The sequence below is a fragment of the Lithobates pipiens genome, unplaced genomic scaffold, assembly GCF_037356315.1.
Source record: "Lithobates pipiens isolate NorthernLeopardFrog02 unplaced genomic scaffold, aLitPip1_a1.2 Scaffold_13, whole genome shotgun sequence".
Lineage (NCBI taxonomy): Eukaryota > Metazoa > Chordata > Amphibia > Anura > Ranidae > Lithobates > Lithobates pipiens.
This window is the reverse complement of record NW_027507718.1, coordinates 335,294,782-335,309,033: the sequence shown is the minus strand read 5'-3', so window position 1 is coordinate 335,309,033 and position 14,252 is coordinate 335,294,782.

The window sequence follows — 14,252 nt, the reverse complement described above, 5'->3', positions numbered from 1 at the left end:
CGTTAGGAGTACACCTAGCCCATTTTGAACACCGTGTGGGAAACACACACAAACGCGGGTTTGCTGCACCACGTTTTGGTGTAAATGGACCCTTAAAGTTGTTTTTTATACTTGTAGGACTGCCCCAATGTAACCTGGAAGGAACATAACTCAGAAATAAATATCACCTTACACCTCATAAACCATCCTTTTCCCCGCTCGATCACCACATAAGACTTAAAATGATTGTAAACCAGCCTATTCAGTTTCAAATTGAAACAGAAGGCAAAACATTTGTGTATAGATATAAATACCTCCCCCCTTTTTATACGTGATCACATTCCCTCTGTTCTCAGCTGCATAAGAGCTGGGCGGTGGAGAAGCAACAGTACTCTGAGCTTCCCAGTAAATGGCTCTGTGTGTGTGTGTGTGTGTGTGTGTGTGTGTGTGTGTGTGTGTGTGTGTGTGTGTGTTGGGGGGGTCTGTCAGGACAAGTTTGATCATTGGAGGAGAGTAGGCTGAGTTCCCAGCATATCTAGAGAACTGACCATGGTGTGTTCTCCTCCTGCTTAGTGTGGTCAGTTTTTAATAGGAAAGCAGAGGAACTGTCAGGAACACCAGGAATTTCACACAAAGAAAGCAATACAAGGAGAACAGTATACTTTTTCATACAAGTACATGGTACCGCAGACACAGATCAGGAATATGAAATGCTACGGTAACAAACACTTTAAAACCACTGAATACTCACCAATATTGTCAGCAATGCTAGAGCTTGCATCCGGACACTATAAAATGACTACAATACAAATATCAATAATACAATAAAAATATATTCCTTATCCTAGCGCTCAATGTAAAAACGACCAGTATCCCTTAAAAAAAAAAAGCAGCTATTATTAATCAGATGTCAAATCTTCAAATATATATATATATATATATATATATAGCAATACGATTTTAACCATAGTCATAAACAACATTACTACATTAACAGCGCTAGTAAATTAGTCTGCACTATTTTAACCCCTAGATGGCAGATCCATGACATTGCCCCCCTCTTGCGGGCAACCTCCAAGTGCCCAACAGGTCTCTCTTCTGTGGATGACTGAGAAAAAAGGCATTAAAGCGGTTCTGCACCTAAAATAAAAATACTAAAAGCCAGCAGCTACTAATATTCCAGCTGCTGACTTTTAATAAAATCACACTTACCTGTCCCAGGGTCCAGCGATGTCGGCGGCAGATTACGAGCGATCACTCGTCTCGCTGCTGCCCCTGCCGCCATCCTCTGTCAGGGAATCGGGAAGTGAAGCATTACAGCTTCACTGCCCGGTTCCCTACTGCGCATGCGCGAGTTGCGCTGCGTGTCTCTTATGGTCCCCCGCTGTGTCTCTGGGAACTGTGTGTTTCCCAGAACACAACGGGGGGGGGGGCGGGGCGTCTGCGGGGTCTGCAGTGGTCTGGCCGGAAGTGGATGCAGTTACCTGGATTATCCAGGTAACTGCACCCCCCCTCCCCCCGAAAGGTGCCGATTGTGGCACCGGAGGGGGGAAGGGATCAGATTAGCGGAACTTCCCCTTTAGGGTGAAGAACCGCTTTAACCAAGTCTCTGGCATGCACATCCTGTTCAGCCTCCCAAGAGTTATCCTCTGGGCCATAACTTTTCCACTTAACTAGGTACTGTACCTGATTCCTTCTTTTCCTACATTCTATGATGGCCTCTACCTCGTACTCCTCTTTGCCATTGGTCACAGGTTCTGGTGGCCTGGATACTCTATCTGGAAAAGAGCCAGGAACTGCGGGTTTCAAGAGAGAAACGTGGAAGACAGGATGTATCTTAAGTGAATCAGGTAAAGATACTTCATAAGCAACCTCATTAAGTTTCTTTTTGACTGGGAATGGTCCCACAAATTTAGGTGCCAGTTTCTTTGAGGCCAACCTGAGATGCCAACCCGAGATTCATAGTAGACAGTCATACCTGGTCTCCCAGGTAGAGAATCAGTTCACCCCTTCTTTTCTTGTCAAAAGCCGTCTTGCTTGCTGCTTGTGCCTTGGTAACCACTTCTTGAAGCAACTTGCTGAGGAAATCCACTGTCTTGGACAGCAGGAGCTGTGGTCTCTGGAATAAAGTCAGGCATGAAGGATGGGTGAAAACCATAATTTGCAAAGAAGGGTGACTGACCTGTGGCTGAGTGAGTGGCATTATTGTAGGCAAACTCTGCCAGTGGTAGCAGCGATATCCAGTCATCCTGGACAAGTGGTGAAGCATCGGATATACTGCTCCAACGTCTGATTGGTCCTCTCTCTCTCTGTCCATTGGTCTGGGGATGGTAGGCGGAGGACAAGGATCTTTCACACAGTTTTCCAGAATCGGGAAGTGAACTGAAGGGACTCCATGAAGCCTGACAAGTTCTCTGATAAACACTTGAGCCATCTCCATGGCCAAGGGAGTACTCTTCAGAGGCAAGAAATGGGCCATTTTGGACAATCTGTCCACTACCACGAAGATGGCTGTGCATATTTCCGATGGGGGAATTTCCACAATGAAATCCATGGTCTGTCAGGGACTGGCAGTGGCCAAAGTAGACCCCAGGCTTGGTTCTTTGTACCCTTGCTCCGGTTGGAGATTGCACAGGAATTCACGTATCTCTTACAGGTTTCTTCCAGGTCTGGCCACCAGAATGTGTGTTTCAGGAGATCAAGCATCTTGTGGACCCCAAAATGACCTGCTAGGGGATGATCATGACACAGACCCAAAATGGTTACGCGTAGACATTCAGGCACAAATACCCTGCTTCCGTTAAACAGCAATCCTTCCCAGAATGTCAGTGGGACTCCTGGAGGGCTAGGAACATCTATCAAAGCCTGCTTCATTTGGTTGAGAAGGTTACCCTGTAAAAGTAAGAAGTTCTTTTCGGACAAGATGGTATCTGCTACTGGTGGTTCCTTGGGGTCATCAAACATACGAGTCAGTGCATCTGGTTTGACATTCTTAGAGCCCGGCCGGTAGGTAATGTGGAACACAAATCGGGAAAATAACAGGGCCCAACGTGCTTGACGTTGCTTTAGGCGTTTAGCAGTCCTCAGGTACTCAAGATTTTTGTGGTCAGGATAGACCAATATGGGATGCGCTGCTCCCTCCAGGAGGTACCTCCACTCTTTTAAAGCCATCTTTATGGCCAGTAATTCTTGCTCCCCAACGCCATAGTTTCTCTTTGCTGGAGAGAGCCTATGGGAGAAAAAGGCTACTGGATGCATCAGATCCTTAGGGCTTTGGTGTTGGGCGATGACTGCACCAATAGCGACTTCAGATGTGTCTACTTCTAGTGTATACGGCAGATACGGGTCTGGGTGACCAAGAACAGGTGCTGAAGTAAACAGTCCCTTCAAGGTTTCAAATGCGGCTTGTGCCTCAGTGTCCAATGGAAGAGGATGTTCTGTTTAGTCAGCTGCCTGATAGGGGTTATGATAGCAGAGAAGCCCCTAATGAACCTCTTGTAAAAGTTGGTAAATTCTACGAAGCGCTGCACCCCCCTTGTCGTTAGGTGCAGGCCAGTCTAGGATAGCAGAGACCTATTCAGAGTCCATCTTGATGGCTTCAGGTGAGATTATCCGTCCCAGAAATTGGATGCTGCTTCATTCAAACTGGCATTTTTCACCTTTAGCATATAGTCCGTGTTGGCGGAGCCGGCTCAGCACCCTTTTGACATGACCCCGATGAGAGTCTAGAGAAATGGGGGGGGGGGGGGGGGAGAATCAGGATGTCATCTAGGTAAACAATCAAAAATATACCCAGGAAGTCTCGGAATATGTCATTGACAAAGTATTGGAAGGTAGCCGGGGCATTGCATAGTCCAAAGGGCATCACCAGGTATTCATTCATAGAGGCCGAATCAAGTGCAAAAAGCTGTCTTCCACTCATCCCCTTGACGGATTCGGACTAAATTGTAGAACCCCAAGCCCCCCCCCCCCCCCCCGTAGATCTAGTTTGGTGAAAATGGTTGCTGACCTTAATCTCCGGTTAAAATGCACCCTGAGCTGGGCGAGCCATTTTCAATCATGTTGGCATAAACGCATGCGCCAATTTCCTGGATCCTGTCCCTTCACAGTGTAAGTGGAAACGACTCCTTTAGAGTGTATTGACCACATGCTTAACCGCTTGCCGACTGGCTCACGCCGATATACATCGGCAGAAGGGCACGCACAGGCAGATTAACGTACCTGTACGTTGCCCTTTAAGAAGCGGTTTGCGGGTGCCACGACCTCTGTGAATGTGATCATGGACTCAATGTCCCACGATCGTCTCACCGAGAGGAAGAACGGGGAAATACTGATGTTGACAAGCATTTCCCCTTTCTGTCTAGTGACACTGATCACAGCTTCCTGTAAACGGGAGCAGTGATCAGTGTCCTGTCACGCGTAGCCTCTCCCCCTCCCACAGTTAGAATCACTCCCTAGGACACACTTAACCCCTACAGTGCCACCTAGTGGTTAACCCCTTCAATGGCACAATGCATTTTAATTTCACTGATCGCTGTACAAATGTGACTGGTCCCAAAATCGCGCCAAAAGTGTCAGATCTGTCTGCCATAATCCCGCAGTCACGATAAAAATCGCTGATCGTCGCCAATATTTGTAAAAAAATAAGAATAATAAAAAGGCCATAACTTATTTCAAAAGTGTCGCTATTTTTTGTTAGCGCAAAAAAATAAAAAACACAGAAGTGATCAAATGCCACCAAAAAAAGCTCTATTTGTTGGGAAAAAATATGTCAATTTTGTTTGGGAGCCACGTTGCACATCCGTGCAATTGTCAGTTAAAACGACAGTGCCGAATCTCAAAGTGCTCTGGTCTTTGGGCAGCCAAATGGTCCAGGGCTTAAGTGGTTAATGAATGTGACAACCTGTTAGGTGTCATCGTGCTGGTCAGGATAAAATGATCGTTGCCAGGTCTTATGTTTTTTGGAGGGTTTGCGTCCAGGGTTTCTGCTCCTAATATAATGCAAAACACGTTCATTTGCATAATTTTGTCCCACATTGCCGCCTCCTACTTTTGGTAATCTTCTGTGCCTCTAACAGTTATGGCAAGCTCATATTTGCACAAAATATATGGAGAAAAGCATATTACCTCTCACCAAAAAACAGGTACACTGTCTTCTTAACTTGTAGACGCCAGCCGACTGTCAAATGACGGTGGGGCGGTGCAGCTCTTGTGCTGGGATGCTGTCGTATGCCGCCTATCGGTGACCATAAGTGCAGAATATTAGTGCCACCTCATCAATGCCCACCAGTTCAGCCTATCAGTGCCCATCGGTGCCGCCTCATCAGCGCACATAAGTGAAGGTGAAAAATTACTTAGTTACAATTTTATAACTGTCAGTAAATTTTGTATCCCCCTTTTTACTAAAAAAAAAAAAAAAAAATTAAAAAACCCAGCAGTGATTAAATACCAAAAGAAAGCTCTATTTGTGTAAATAAAATGATAAAAAAAAAATTGTTTGGGTACAATGTAGCACAACCATCATTAAAAGTGTGACAGCGCTGAAAGCTGAAAAATGGTTTGGGCAGGAAGGAGGTGTTAGTGCACGGTAGGTAAGTCGTTAAATAGCATTGATATTGTACAGGTGTGGTATTATAAAGAGCTCTGCAATGTCATCATTACCTTTCCCTTGGGGTTTTATATCCCTGTCATCTTATATGCAGTGCACCGCACTGCTCTCCTGGCTTTATTGTCAGTCTGAGAGTTGCTGTGAATGGTGTCACAGAGTGCGGGGAGATGGGCAGCACAGGATGGGAACTGCCAGACAGCGGTGTAAATGATTTTGTAGGTCTGCAGAGTATAGGGCTTCTCTCCCCTTTTTTTTTTTTTTTTTTTTTATTTTTTTTTTTTTTTGTAACCAAGTAATTTTTCTCCTTCACTGATGTGCGCTGATCACCGATAGGCATCGAAGAGGCGGCACTTATGGGCACTAATATGCTGCACTTATGGGCACTGATAGGTGCCACTGGTGGCTACAAATAGGCATTACTGATGGACATTGAGTGGCACTGGGCATTGATGGTCAGCACTGACTGGCTTTGCTAATGGGCACTGATTGGTGGCACTTGTGGGCAATGATTGGTGACACACTTGGCGCTATATTATAATCAGGGCACTGATGATCAATGCCCTGATTACATGTGTAGATGTCCCCCTGCATGAAGATGCCACTGATTGGCCCTTCTCGCTACACACTCTGTCAGTGTGGGGCGAGGAGCACTGGTTCCTGGCATCTCTGCGTGTGTGTGTGGTGTGTGTGGGTTTTTATTTGAACTTGAATTGTCACATGACACAAACAAGTATATAGTTCCGTAATAGAACAGTACCGTCGACATCAGACATATATGTTACAATAGTCCGCAAGGGACATTTATACAGGAAAAGAGGAAAGGTTCCTCTGATGGATGTGATCCCACACTCCGATTGAGTGCTTCCGTCAGTATACCGCTTCCTAAGTCTGAATATAGATATCAGATATTACAACCTCTCACGCACAAAACAAGACAACGCTTGCTTAGCTGCTCAACATGAACTGATTTATTAGGACCAAAATGACAAGTATTTATAATACAGTAGAAGACTAAAACCTAACCTAATTAGCATGAGCTAATTATCTAATCCTTGACCCAGACTAGTTGTCTGAGAGATAGGACTTTTCAGGGTAAGACTTTGTCTCCTAGCTCACTGAGTATTCAATACACATTACCATAAACATAAACACAGGGTTAATTAGCACAAACAACAATGTGTTGAATACTCTTACAGACTAGACTCATTTACACCACAGACGGGTGGCTGGAGTTGATGACATTAGCATCTAACAGTTTGTGTCCCAACAGTGTGATTCAGTCTATTGCTAATATGGAAAATACATATCCAGAGTCTGTGTGTCTTGGGGGGGGGGGGGGGGGGGACATGGATCTGAATCCAAGTAACGCCACCTCAGGGGTCCCCAGGCATATGTGCTCACAAAGAGCACCGTTCCCCCAAATGCGAGGGCCCATAATCGCAAGGCAAGAGGCTCACATTCTGTCCCCTCCAACAGCCTCTGTCCTGACTAGGTCTGTCACAGTTCCCATATATTTCTAGTGGCTGTGTGGGGTCAAGAAGAAAACACAAAAAAAGAAAATGTGAAAAAACATTCAGAACACACCCTGGTATAAACTAAAGGATTGGACCTATTCCCAGAGCCCCAGGAGCATGTTTCAATCTGATAGGTTGCCCCGCCCAACCCCACCCACATATCTATGCAGAGGTTGAATAGGTGCTCTCTACTCCATAGATTCTGTTCTGGCTGGCACTTTATCCCTGTAATAGTCTGTATTTGACCAACTGGTGGGGTACTAACCCTGGAATTTCCAACCATTCCTGCCACATTGTGTAAAATTTGCAGGCAGCGTTTCTGTGTTGATAGGTCAGCTTTTATTTACTTTGTCAATCCATTGTTGCCTGGTGGAGACCCTGGGGGTAATCCAGAGTTGCGCTATTAGTTTTCACCAGAGGCGTAACTAGAAACCTCAGGGCCCCGATGCAAGAAATCAGGAAGGGCCCCCCCCCCCCCCCCCCCCCGAAAAGCATGATTTTGATACTATATTTTTTTCCACTGTAGAACAAAGTAAAACATTTCTGTGCAGCCTGTGTCCCGAGTGAAACCTGTGTCACCAGTGCAGTGGTGGTACTGGAGGGGGGTGGCAGTGGTACTGGAGGGGGATGGTGGTCCTGGAGGTGGGTGGCGGTGGTGGTCCTGGAGAGGTGGTGGCAGTGGTACTGGAGGTGGTGGCAGTGGTACTGGAGGTGGGTGGTGGTGGTGGTACTGGAGGGGGGCTGATGGTGGTACTGGAGGTGGGTGGCGGTAGTCTGGAGGGGTGGGGGTGGTGGCACAGTCTGGAGGGATGGTGGTGGTGGCACAGTCTGGAAGGGTGGTGGTGGTGGCACAGTCTGGAAGGGTGGTGGCACAGTCTGGAGGGGTCTGGAGGGGTGGTGGTGGCACTAGAGGGGTGGTGGTGGCACTAGAGGGGGCTAGTGGCAGTCTGGAGGGGTGGTGGAGGCACTAGAGGGGGGGGGTGGTGGTGGCACAGTCTGGAGGGGTGGTGTTGGCAGTCTGGAGGGGGGGTGGTGGGCTGGTGGTACTGGAGGGGGGGTGGTGGCACTGGAGGGGGGATGGTGGCATTGGAGGGAGGGGTGGCACTGGAGGGCGGTGGTGGCAGTCTGGAGGGGTGGTGGTGGTGTCACAGTCTGGAGGGGTGGTGGTGGTGTCACAGTCTGGAGGGGTGGTGGTGGTGTCACAGTCTGGAGGGGGGGTGGTGGTGTCACAGTCTGGAGGGGGGGTGGAGGGCGGGTGGTGGCACTGGAGGGGTGGTGGCACAGTCTGGAGGGGTGGTGGCACTGGAAGGGGGTGGTGGGCTAGTGGCACTCGAGGGGTGGTGGTGGCACAGTCTGGAGGGGGGGTGGTGGCACTGGAGGGAGGTGGGGGTAGCGGCACTGGAGGGGGGTGGTGGTGGCACAGGAGGGGGGTGGCACAGTCTGGAGGGGTGGTGGTGGCACAGGAGGGGGGGTGGTGGGCTGGTGGCACTATGGTGGCACTGGAGGGGTGGTGGTGGCATTGGAGGGAGGGGTGGCACTGCAGGGAGGTGGTGGCACAGTCTGGAGGGGCGGTGGTGGCAGTCTGGAGGGGGGGTGGTGGTGGAACAGTCTGGAGGGGGGGTGGTGGTGGCACAGTCTGGAGGGGGGGGGTGGAGGGCTGGTGGCACTGGAGGGCGGGTGGTGGCACAGTCTGGAGGGGTGGTGGCACTGGAAGGGGGTGGTGGTGGCACTGGAAGGGGGTGGTGGGCTAGTGGCACTCGAGGGGTGGTGGTGGCACAGTCTGGAGGGGGGGTGGTGGCACTGGAGGGAGGGGGGTGGTGGTGGCACTGGAGGGGGGTGGTGGCACAGGAGGGGGGGTGGTGGGCTGGTGGCACTATGGTGGCACTGGAGGGGTGGTGGTGGCATTGGAGGGAGGGGTGGCACTGCAGGGAGGTGGTGGCACAGTCTGGAGGGGGGTGGTGAAACAGTCTGGAGGGGTGGTGATGGCACTGGAGGGCGGGTGGCACAGTCTGGAGGGGTGGTGGTGGCACTGAAGGAGGTTGTGGGCTGGTGGCACTGGAGAGGGGGTGGTGGGCTGGTGGCACTGGAGGGGGGGTGGTGGGCTGGTGGCACTGGAGGGGGGGTGGTGGCACTGGAGGGAGGTGGTGGCACAGTCTGGAGGGGCGGTGGTGGCGAACAGTCTGGAGGGGGATGGGGTGGAACAGTCTGGAGGAGGGGATGGGGTGGAACAGTCTGGAGGAGGGGATGGGGTGGAACAGTCTGGAGGAGGGGATGGGGTGGAACAGTCTGGAGGAGGGGATGGGGTGGAACAGTCTGGAGGAGGGGATGGGGTGGAACAGTCTGGAGGAGGGGATGGGGTGGGACAGTCTGGGGGGGGGGGGGGGGGTGGAACAGTCTGGAGGGGGGGATGGGGTGGGACAGTCGGGGGGGGGGGGGGTGGAACAGTCGGGGGGTGTGGTAGAACAGTCTGGAGGGGGGGTGGTGGTGGCACAGTCTGGAGGGGGGGTGGAGGGCTGGTGGCACTGGAGGGCGGGTGGTGGCACAGTCTGGAGGGGTGGTGGCACTGGAAGGGGGTGGTGGTGGCACTGGAAGGGGGTGGTGGGCTAGTGGCACTTGAGGGGTGGTGGTGGCACAGTCTGGAGGGGGGGTAGCGGCACTGGAGGGGGGTGGTGGTGGCACTGGAGGGGGGCTGGTGGCACTATGGTGGCATTGGAGGGAGGGGTGGCACTGCAGGGAGGTGGTGGCAGTCTGGAGGGGGGTGGTGAAACAGTCTGGAGGGGTGGTGATGGCACTGGAGGGCGGGTGGCACAGTCTGGAGGGGTGGTGGTGGCACTGGAGGGGGTTGTGGGCTGGTGGCACTGGAGGGGGTGGTGGCACTGGAGAGGGGGTGGTGGGCTGGTGGCACTGGAGGGGGGGTGGTGGCACTGGAGGGGGGGGGTGGCACAGTCTGGAGGGGCGGTGGTGGCGACCAGTCTGGAGGGGGATGGGGTGGAACAGTCTGGAGGGGGATGGGGTGGAACAGTCTGGAGGAGGGGATGGGGTGGAACAGTCTGGAGGGGGGGATGGGGTGGGACCTTCACTGTCCTAAGTCCCATTGCAGGTGGCAGACAGGCTAGGGTCAGCATGGCTTCAGAAACTGGTGTTTCTTCCCCTGTAATCCAGGCTATAGCAACCGGGTCACCTGCAGTTAGCACGGTGCGCATGGACACCCTGACGGCAGTCCTTGACTCCTATGTTGCTAAGATAGAGGCGGCACGTGGCAGGAAAGGTTCACGTAAGAGGCCCCTGTCCTCTGGGGAGAGCTCTGATGCAGACTCTGGCCCTTCTGCGGCTGGAGACCCCTGCTCTGACCTATCAGACATAGCTGACCAGGACCGTTCGGATAGTGAGGATGATTCCCCATCCGGGCGCGACAAGGCACTTGTTGGAGCACTTATCACAGCTGTGCGTGATACCCTGAAGATTCAGGAGCCAGCGGATTCCTCTGCTGATGTACAGGTCCCTTTTGGGTCCCGCAAGCCAGCAAGTTCCCCTAAGGTGTTCCCGTATTTGTCTTATTTTGACAAATTCATCTACAGGGAATGGGGTCGCCCGCAACGGACATTTTCGGTCCCCAAAAATGTGGTGCAGTACCCCTTTGAGGAAAGCCTTCTCAAAAAGTGGTCGGCTCCTCCGGTCGTGGACCCCCCCCCAGTATCTAGATTAAATAAAGTAACCATGATTCCGGTTGAGGGGACTCCTGCATTCAAGGATCCCATGGACAGGAAGGCCGAAGCAGTGGCTCATTCCTTGTTTACGGTTGTGGGGTCAGCCGTGCGACCTGTACTGGCATCCGCACTGGTGTCGCAGACACTGACTGAGTGGGCAAAACTTTTGCACCACGAATTGGGAGAGCAGAATGCCTCCCCTGTCTGTGTGGAACTAGCAGACCAACTAGTGCATGGCCTTAAGTACATTTGTGATGCTGCCCTGGCTACTCTCCCTCTGCTATCCAGGGCCTCAGTGTCAGCCGTGGTGCTGAGGCGCCTCATTTGGCTGAAATGCTGGTCTGCTGACCAGGCATCCAAGAAAGCCCTGACGGATCTTCCCTTCCTTGACGAACGGCTCTTTGGAGCCTCGTTGAATGACATTATTAAAAATGCCATGGGTGGTAAGAGTACACTACTCCCACAGGCCAGGAAGGAAGCCACGCCGCAGGCAAATGCCCTCCTTTTCCGCTCACAAGCGGCTTTTTCGTCCGCCCTGTGCTTCGGCAACGACCCCAGCCCGACAGGACGCCCACGGACGGTCAGTGTCCCTGGAACCGCAAGCCTGCGAACAAAAGTGCTAGCGCATGAAGGTTTGCCCCCACCCATGTCTCGGGTGGGGGGGGTCGTCTTCGGGAGTTTGCAGCTCGTTGGACCTCCCGGTTATCAGACCAATGGGTCTGCGATCTGATTTCTACAGGTTACAAGATAGAGTATCTCTCTTGGCCTCCAAACAGATTCTTTCCCTCCAGCATACCCGTGTCCCCGGTTCGCCGGGAGGCCCTGTTAGGGGCGGTGAGGGACTTGCTGAATCAGGGGGTGATTGTACCGGTTCAGGAATCGGAACGCCTCCAGGGGTTCTTCTCAAATCTGTTTGCGGTTCCCAAGAAGGAAGGGGTACGTCCAATATTGGACCTAAAAGCTCTCAATCACTTTGTAAAAGTGCAGAGGTTCAGAATGGAATCCGTTCGCTTAGTCACTGCACTCCATCAAGGGGACTTCCTGGCATCCTTGGACATTCAAGATGCCTACCTGAACATACCCTTATGCCTTTGGCATCAAAAGTTTCTGCGTTTGGCAGTCGGGGAAGCCCACTACCAGTTTGTGGCTCTTCCTTTTGGCCTGGCATCAGCCCCTCGAGTCTTTACCAAAGTACTGGCTCCAGTGTTGGCGTTGTTGAGACAACGAGGCATCGCGATGGTGGGTTACCTAGACTATCTCCTCCTGAGAGCTTCTTCCACCTCAGAATTAGAGGAGGATTGTCCCTGCAAGCATTTGGGTGGCTGTTGAACCTAAAGAATTCGGTGGTGGTACCGACTCAGCGTCTGGAGTACCTGGGGTTACTATTGGACTCCAGGGAAGCAAGGGTTTTTCTCCCCTCAGACAAATTGCTGACTCTCAGATCTGCGGTCAAACTACTGATGAACTGCAAGTGGTCATCACTCCACTTTTGCATGCGGGTGCTGGGGCTCATGGTAGCCTCCTTTGAGGCAGTACCTTATGCCCAGTTCCACACCAGAGTCCTGCAGAAGGAGATCTTGACAAAATGGGACAAATCTCCGTTGTCCCTGGATCGGCAGATCCAGGTGAGCCAGCCAGTCAGGGACTCCCTGATCTGGTGGTTGAGGTCCCCGGTGATTCAGTCCGGAAAATCGTTCCATCCTCTGAAATGGACGGTGGTCACTATGGACGCCAGTCTGTCCGGCTGGGGTGGAGTGATGGGGATTCAGTCGGCTCAGGGCCTCTGGTTGATGGAAGAATCCAAGTTGCCTATCAATCTGCTCGAATTGAGAGCAATCAGGCTGTGCCTCTACACGTGGTTGGCGTGTCTTCAAGGGCGTCCGACCAGGATACAGTTGGCTGTGGCATACATAAATCACCAAGGGGGAACAAGAAGCTCAGCCGCTGCTCGGGAGGTCACTCACATACTTCGGTGGGCAGACTGACACGTTCCGGTCCTGTCGGTCGTTTACATCCCGGGGGTGGAAAATTGGCAAGCGGACTATCTGAGTCGACGGATGCTGGACCTAGGAGAATAGGCAATGCATCCGGAGATATTCAGGCGGCTGTGCCTGAAATGGGGCACACCAGATGTGGATCTATTGGCCTCCCCGGCTCAATCGGAAGGTGCCGAGATTCATGTCCAGGACAAGAGATCCGTGGGCAGACGCGTCAGACGCGCTGGTGGCTCCGTGGGATCAGTACCAGCTGATCTACGCCTTTCCTCCGCTGAAACTGTTGCCACATCTGCTTCGCAGAGTGGAAGTCAAGGGGATTCCAGTACTCCTGATTGCCCCAGATTGGCCTCAGCGGGCCTGGTACGCAGACCTGGTGCGCCTGGTGGCAGACTCTCCCTGGCGACTGCCATTGAGAGAGGACCTCCTTCTCAAGGTCCAATCCTTCACCCTGCTTTACCATCACTGGCTTTTTCGGCCTGGCTATTGAAAGCCAGGTATTGAGGAACCAGGGTCTGTCGGACTCGGTGATTCCAACTATGCTGAGGGCACGGAAATCTTCATCCAGGAAGATATACCATCGTACTTGGAAGGCCTACATCTCCATGTGTGAGGAGAAAGGGTGGCATCCGCGCTCCTTCTCTCTATCCAGGATCCTGCTGTTTCTTCAGCAAGGTGTAGATCAGAGTTTGGCGTTGAGCACCATCAAGGGGCAAATTTCAGCTCTGGCTGTCTTTTTTTTCAAAGTCCCCTGGCGTCTCACTCATTAGTGAGTACCTTTTGTGCAGGGGGTGCGACATGTAGTCCCTCCGGTGCGACCTCTGTTACCTCCGTGGGATTTGAACCTGGTGTTGTCTGCCGCCAGAAGCTGCCGTTTGAGAATATCAGGGAGATTCCTCTGCTGACCCTTTCACAGAAGGTGGTCTTTCTAGTGGCAATCACTTCGGCCAGGAGGGTGTCGGAACTGGCGGCTTTGTCCTGCAAGTCGCCTTATCTGGTCATCCACAGGGATAAGGTGGTGTTGCGTCTGCAACCGTCCTTTCTACCGAAGGTGGTTTCGGCCTTTCATATCAATGAGGACATTGTATTGCCATCATTGTGGCCTAAGCCGAAGCACCCCAAGGAGGTGGCCCTTCACGCTCTGGACGTGGTTCGGGCTCTGAAGGTGTATTTGTCTGCCACGGCTCCTTTTCGGAAGTCAGACTTACTGTTTGTTTCGGTGGCTGGTCTAAATAAGGGCATGACGGTCTCGCCGACCACCATTTCCAGGTGGATCAGACAGATTGTAGTCCAAGCCTTGAAGGGGCAGGTGCATCCCTTTCCAGTCATGGCCCACTCTACAAGAGCAATCGGAACGTCTTGGGCCTTCCGACACCAAGCGTCTGTCGCTCCATACGTTTACCAAGTTCTACAAGGTTGACGTCAGTGCATTGGCTGATGCCTGTTTTGG